The sequence below is a fragment of the Sciurus vulgaris genome (genome assembly GCF_902686455.1).
Source record: "Sciurus vulgaris genome assembly, chromosome: 10".
NCBI classification, from domain to species: Eukaryota; Metazoa; Chordata; class Mammalia; order Rodentia; family Sciuridae; genus Sciurus; species Sciurus vulgaris.
The window spans coordinates 59,582,492-59,588,693 of record NC_136470.1 but is presented as its reverse complement, the minus strand read 5'-3'; positions in this window follow the sequence as shown (position 1 = coordinate 59,588,693).

Sequence of the window (6,202 nt, the reverse complement as noted above, 5' to 3'; positions counted from 1 at the left end):
AAGCTTCAAATGGCTAGTGTGCTTGTTCTCTCTGTCTCTCCCAATCCCTCCTGCTATCCAGATTTGCTTCTTGGACTCCCAGCAGCAGCTTTCTCTTTGCCACATTTATTTCAACCCACAAGGAAACAATTAAAGACAAGGCAACGTTTCAGGATAAGGGAGGAGGAACTTGAAATTTTCTTTTTCAACTCTGAGGAAAAAATACTATAAGCAAGAGACTAAAGAATCCAGTTACCGAAGAGAAGTACTTGACTGGATTTGGGGGATAAGGGAGTAAAACTACGACTCTCATGACTGTAGCAACAGCTAAATGCTAACATTTTAGTAAATGATGTTTTAGATACTGTTACTGTTGAGGCTTCAGATAGGAAGCATTTCTTGGTGAGAGCTGCACCAATGGAGACCATAAAGAAGACTCGCATGGTGGCATGACCTTCCTTATAAATTCACTGTTACTTGAAGCCTCGCCCTTATCTGTGCAGTTAGGGCTCGAAGGTTGAATCATGCTACAGAAGCTAAGAAGTCACCAGAATCTAAGAAGTCAAAATGTCTACCATTAATTTAACATTGTTAAATATGAGTGACAACTGGACCAGATACTTCTTGGAAACTGACCAGTGAATTCTCTCCCCGTAGACAATCTATGCAGGAGACCAAATGAGGATATCATTTGATAAGCAGGGGGTAGACTAAAGTGAGTCCCTTGCCTTTCTTAGCCGTATGCATCAGTTTCAGTAAGAGGGAAAGAGCAACCCCAGGACCCAGACCTCCCAGACCTAGTCCAGGAAATTGCTGGCCACACTCTCTAATTTTCCTTTCTTTTCTAGGCTTTAGTGCTAATCTACCTCTGCCTTCCTTGTGATTGCTACTCTGTATTCATGTGTGTTAGCACATTAACTCTGTACGTAATGATGTATATTAACTCTAGATTATGATTTCCAATGTATTTCAATGCACCTGTGTCAATTTTATTGAACTATTCACAGAATTGAAAACTTGGAGCTTAATGGGTAAAGTCATATGAGACTTTAATGGTGAGGCTAAAGACACCTCACCTACCTTTATCTATCCCTCTGATGAAGGGAATTAAGATCTGGACAGACTTCTAACCCTTTCATGTTATAATAGTTTGCCAGAGCACAGCACTTACCAATTTTGCATTGAGTCAAGATTATTAACTGTACTTTCTGAATTTTTCAAACTCTTAATGATTTCTTCATATATTAATTTATTGATTTTAGAAAGAGTTGTATTAAATTGTTTCATGCTTATAATTTGTAATTCTGTACATTGGAGGTTTCTATGTACTAGGTGCACACAAATCAGAATTGCCACATGTTGCTAGTAAATGTTAACTTTATTAACTGCACTGACTGCCTTTAGGTCTAGTGCTGCTTGATTTTGGTTGACATTAATATAGCTTTGTCAATCTTCTTTAAGGGCATTTGGTTAGCATATTTTCTTCAACTTTTGTATCTTTATATTTTAGTTATATTATTTATAGGTGGCATGTTGACAGATTTTTCCTCTACTTTCAAAATATTTGTCTTTTAAATTGAGAGCTTAGTTGATTTTCATTGACTGAGATTATTGAAATATACAAAGCAAATTCTATTATTTTCAAGTTTTGTCACTTTCCTTTTTTAAAATTCTTTTTTAAAGACTTCTTTTGGGAGAAATTGTAGTTCTTTTGTTTTTGTCTTTTTCAGAGGTTTCTCTTCAGTCCTCTCCTTTTCTCCTTTTTATTTGGAAGTTTTGTACCCTATTTCTTACAATGATTTTCCTAGGTATTTAACAATCATATTTAAATTAGTTTAAAGATAGAAAGTACATTTTTACTTCTCTTGGATAATATGAAGCATTTTAAGCACTTTGATTATTCCTTCCTGATACAGATGCTATTTTGGCCTATGTTTTCTTTAAATTTTTATAGTTTTATTCAATGGCTATTTTCAATTTATGCATAAATTTACAAATTTCTTTGGTCATATTTTTTATCACCACTCAGACTTTTCTTGAATCAAATTTCTTCTTCCTAAAATTTCTCCTTACATGTTATTATAAGTAGTTCTAATAGTTGTAAACTCTATAAATAAAATAAGACTAAAAATTTTATTTTTGAAAATGACTTTAACCTTATTTTGGAAGAGAGTTTGGCTAGGTAGAAAATTCTAACTTGCCAGGTATTTTATCTCAGCATTTGTAAGATTTTATTCAATCACCTTCTGTTTTTTGATGCTGCCTTTGAGGAGTCAACTGTCAAACTAATAATTTCTTTATAATGATCTGACTTTTTTATCTGGCTACTTCTAAGCTCTCCTCTTGGTCTTAGGCATTCTATAGTTTCAGTGTTAAGATATCTAGGTTTGGATTTATTGGACTTCCTGAATCTGTGTATTGGTTCATCGCATTTTTGGGAAATTCCCAGATATTGGGAGTACTGAATTCTCCCATTATTTTTATCCTCTTCTTCAAGAACTTCAATTAGATATGCATAGAAATTCTCACTCTGTCCTCTTGGTCTTTTTAACATTTTTTCATATTTTTTATCCTTGTCTCTTTATACCGTATATCATATGTAATTTCTTCAGTTCCTATTAGCAATTAGCTACTCTAACTTATTTAATCTTAAATATTACATATACTTATTTAATTTTTAATTTAATATCTATACATTTCTATTATAGAAATATGTTTTTTAAACTTGGTTAATTTTGCTAATATATTCTCCCCTCTTCATATTTTCAATACCTTCTTTAATTTAAAAGAATCAAAGTTATCCATCGACCTTATAATTATATATTTTTAGATCTGTGAAAAATTTTAAATATGAATAAAACAAAACTCCATCTGTCAGATGTTTATAATATACTGGAGATGCAAAAATGGCTATGACTTATAAAGTATGCTAAGCTGAGAACCAGATAATGTGATTTTGTAATATATAGGGGGGATAAAGAATTCCCAAAATGCCATTGAAGAGTAGGTCAAAGGAGAACTTGTGACATGACATTTAAACTAAATCTCAAGGATGGAAATGACTGATTCCTTTAAGCAGAAAGTTATATCACAGAGCCTTGAAAACACATTGATGCTTGGGGAAGATCCTGGGTGGTCATGTATGGGAGACATTGTGAAGGAGTAGAATTTGAGAGGTGTTTGGGATCGGGACAAGGGACACACAAGGTGCTTGGCAAAGTACTTTGGCCCTTTACATCTAAATTCTTGTGAAATGATTATTCAAGAGCCTTAGTACATAAGAATCACCAGAGTTCTTAGCAAAGACAAAGATTTCTAAAATCTAATTTTTAAAAGTTAATGTCAGAATTATTGGAGTATGTAACTCATATTTGTATTCTTAATCAAATCTATAGGTGATTTTTAATTTTTGACAATTAATTTATGCAATGAGAATTAATAAGTGTCTTTGAAAAGAGTAGTGGTCTAATCTGAGCTATTTCAGACACATCCCAGATATCGAGCAAAAGACTTGAGGAAGAGAGATCAATTTAGAGAGCTTTTCTAATAGATCAGGTGAAATATGCTGCAAGCTCAGATATGCAAAGAAAGAAAATATGGGATATAGAAATAAAATTCACAGGCCTTCTTCCTTTAACTGGGTAAGTAGCAGGATGAGAAAAAGGGATTTCTAACTGCTCAAATATTTTCTGTTGTTTTCTTCTTTCTCCGCTCTCATAGTCTGTGTTGGCTTCATCCTCAAACTTGTAATAGGATGACTGTAGATATTTTGAATACCATGTCAGATGCAAAAATCTCAGAGAGCGGAAGAGAAACCCTTTCTTCCAGTGGTTGTATTACAATACTCCTAAACTGATTATGTCCTTCCTTGATTTCCTTTCCTCTTCTGTGAAAAACTCAATTTCCCATGAGGTCCGTAGCTGAATGAGGCCATGGGGGAGGTACAGAAGCAAATTCAGGGTGGAGTCATTGATAGAAAGTAAGAAGGGTCAAATGGGTGCCTGGTTGGCCATTACAACAGAATCGTAATGAGTGTGGAACAGTCTTACAGAAATACTTGTAGGAGAATGCCTTCCGAGGTTATTTTTTAAATATCAGCTCGTTGCTTTTGAATAGTGGTTACTTCTACATTTTATCACTTAATTTGCTCCTTTTAATATCTCTGATAATAGGTAGAGTTAAACAGATACTATTCTTGATAAATTAGCTAGACTCAACCTCTTTGTTTAAACCAGAAAAGTTGCAGTCATAGTCTTTAACTTTTTTCATCAGGCCTATAAAAGAAGAAAACAGTGCCAGTGAGTCTTTCTGATATGAGCTAATAATCTTACACATATTTATATTGTTTAAAAATACTGGGGTGTTAGTCATAACAACACCAGGTCAAGTAAGATGCCAACCAGAATTGTGGATCTCCCTTGGTTATTATCAGAGGGCATGGCAACAATCTTTAAAGTCTTCAAAGTCTTAGAAAAATCTTTTCTTGCAATGACACTTCCAAGGACAAATTTATATTAACAGAGAGAACAGAACAAGCTGGTAACAGTTATGAATATTCACACAGGTCTCCTTGTTGCACAGGAAACAAGATTGATATTCTTGTGAATGTTCTCAATTTAATACCTTATCAAATCAGACTATTTGAATTTGTTTTATGATGCAGAAAACTGTCTCTATCTTGTACTTCAGAAGAGAGGGACATCTCTTCATCTCTTTTAGACTCCTTTTGTTAATTGTGAAGACTTTCATTTTCTTTAAGGCCAGATTCAGGAACTCCATTACTTAGCATAAAAAGTAAAAAACTGGTCCAAGACTCATTTTTATTTGCAGAAATGAAATAAGGCTTGAATAGAATTTTACTTATTAACAGTGAAAGAAGGGACATATAGCATTAATCTTCCACATTCTGATTTTGCAAATGACAAATGTGTTATTGCCCCAAAAGTGGCAAAATTGCAAAAAAAAAAAAAAAAAAAAAAAAAAAAAAAAAAATCAACAAGCACAGGGAAAAGTATTTCTTTCTTAAGGTATTCAAAGGTTTAGAAAATGATGACCTCGAAGTATTCCTGGCGAAAGAGCAATTTTCCCTCCTCTCCAAGTCCCTGAAACAAGAGGCTGCAGCTTCCGCCTCCCAGTTAAAACCTCACTGTCCCACCTCTTCATTCTTTTTTTTTTTTTGGTACCTGGGATTGAATACAGTGTCACTTAACTATTGAGTCATATCCCTGGCCCTTTCTTGTATTTTCTTAGAGACAGGGTCTCACTGAGTTGCTTAGGGCCTTTCTAAATTGCTGAGGCTGACTTTGAACTCATAATCCTCCTTCCTCAACCTCTCAAGTTACTGGGATTATAGTCATGGGCCACTGGGGTGGCTCATGGTTGTTTTTCTCTAACATGTACTCGGAGTTGACCTCACAGGTCATATGATTTACATCTTCACTGGAACCATGTCTTCCAGGGCCTGCTAGAGCTGAGCAAATTAGTTTGGACCAATAACAGCTTGATGAACATCCAGTAAGTGATAATGTCCTCAACACAGAGAGAAGATATAAGATTTACAGACTGATGAAGTGTCAATACCAATTGATTAATTTTTGGACTTTTATTTTATTTATTTATTTATTTATTTATTTATTTATTTTGGTGGTGCTGGGGATTTGAACCCAGGGTCTTATGCTTGCAAGGCAAGCACTCTACCAACTGAGCTATACCCCCAGTCCAATTTTTGGACTTTTAAAAACAGGTTTTTAAAACATGTTTATTTAAAATCTGTAAATGTCCTACCCAATATTTTCTTTTAAATGAACTTCTTAAAGTACAAATTCATCCTTTTGATTGGCTTTCCCCTGAACTTATGAATATAGTAATCATAATTGTATACAAATATAGCTTTCATGGTTATATATAAAGTTATCCACAATCTAGCTATTGTGAACTGAGCTGCTATAAACATTGATGTGGCTGTGTTACTATTGTTTGCTGATTTCAGGTCCTTTGGGTATAAACCGAGGAGTGGGATAACTGGGTCAAAAGGTGGGTCTATTCCAAGTTTTCTGAGGAATCTCCACACTGCTTTCCAGAGTGGCTGCACCAATTTGCAACTCCACCAGCAATGTAAAAATGTGCCTTTTTCCCCACATTCACGCCAACATCTATTATTGTTTGTGTTCTTGATAAAAGCCATTCTAATTGGAGTAAGATGAAATCTTAGAGTTGTTTTAAT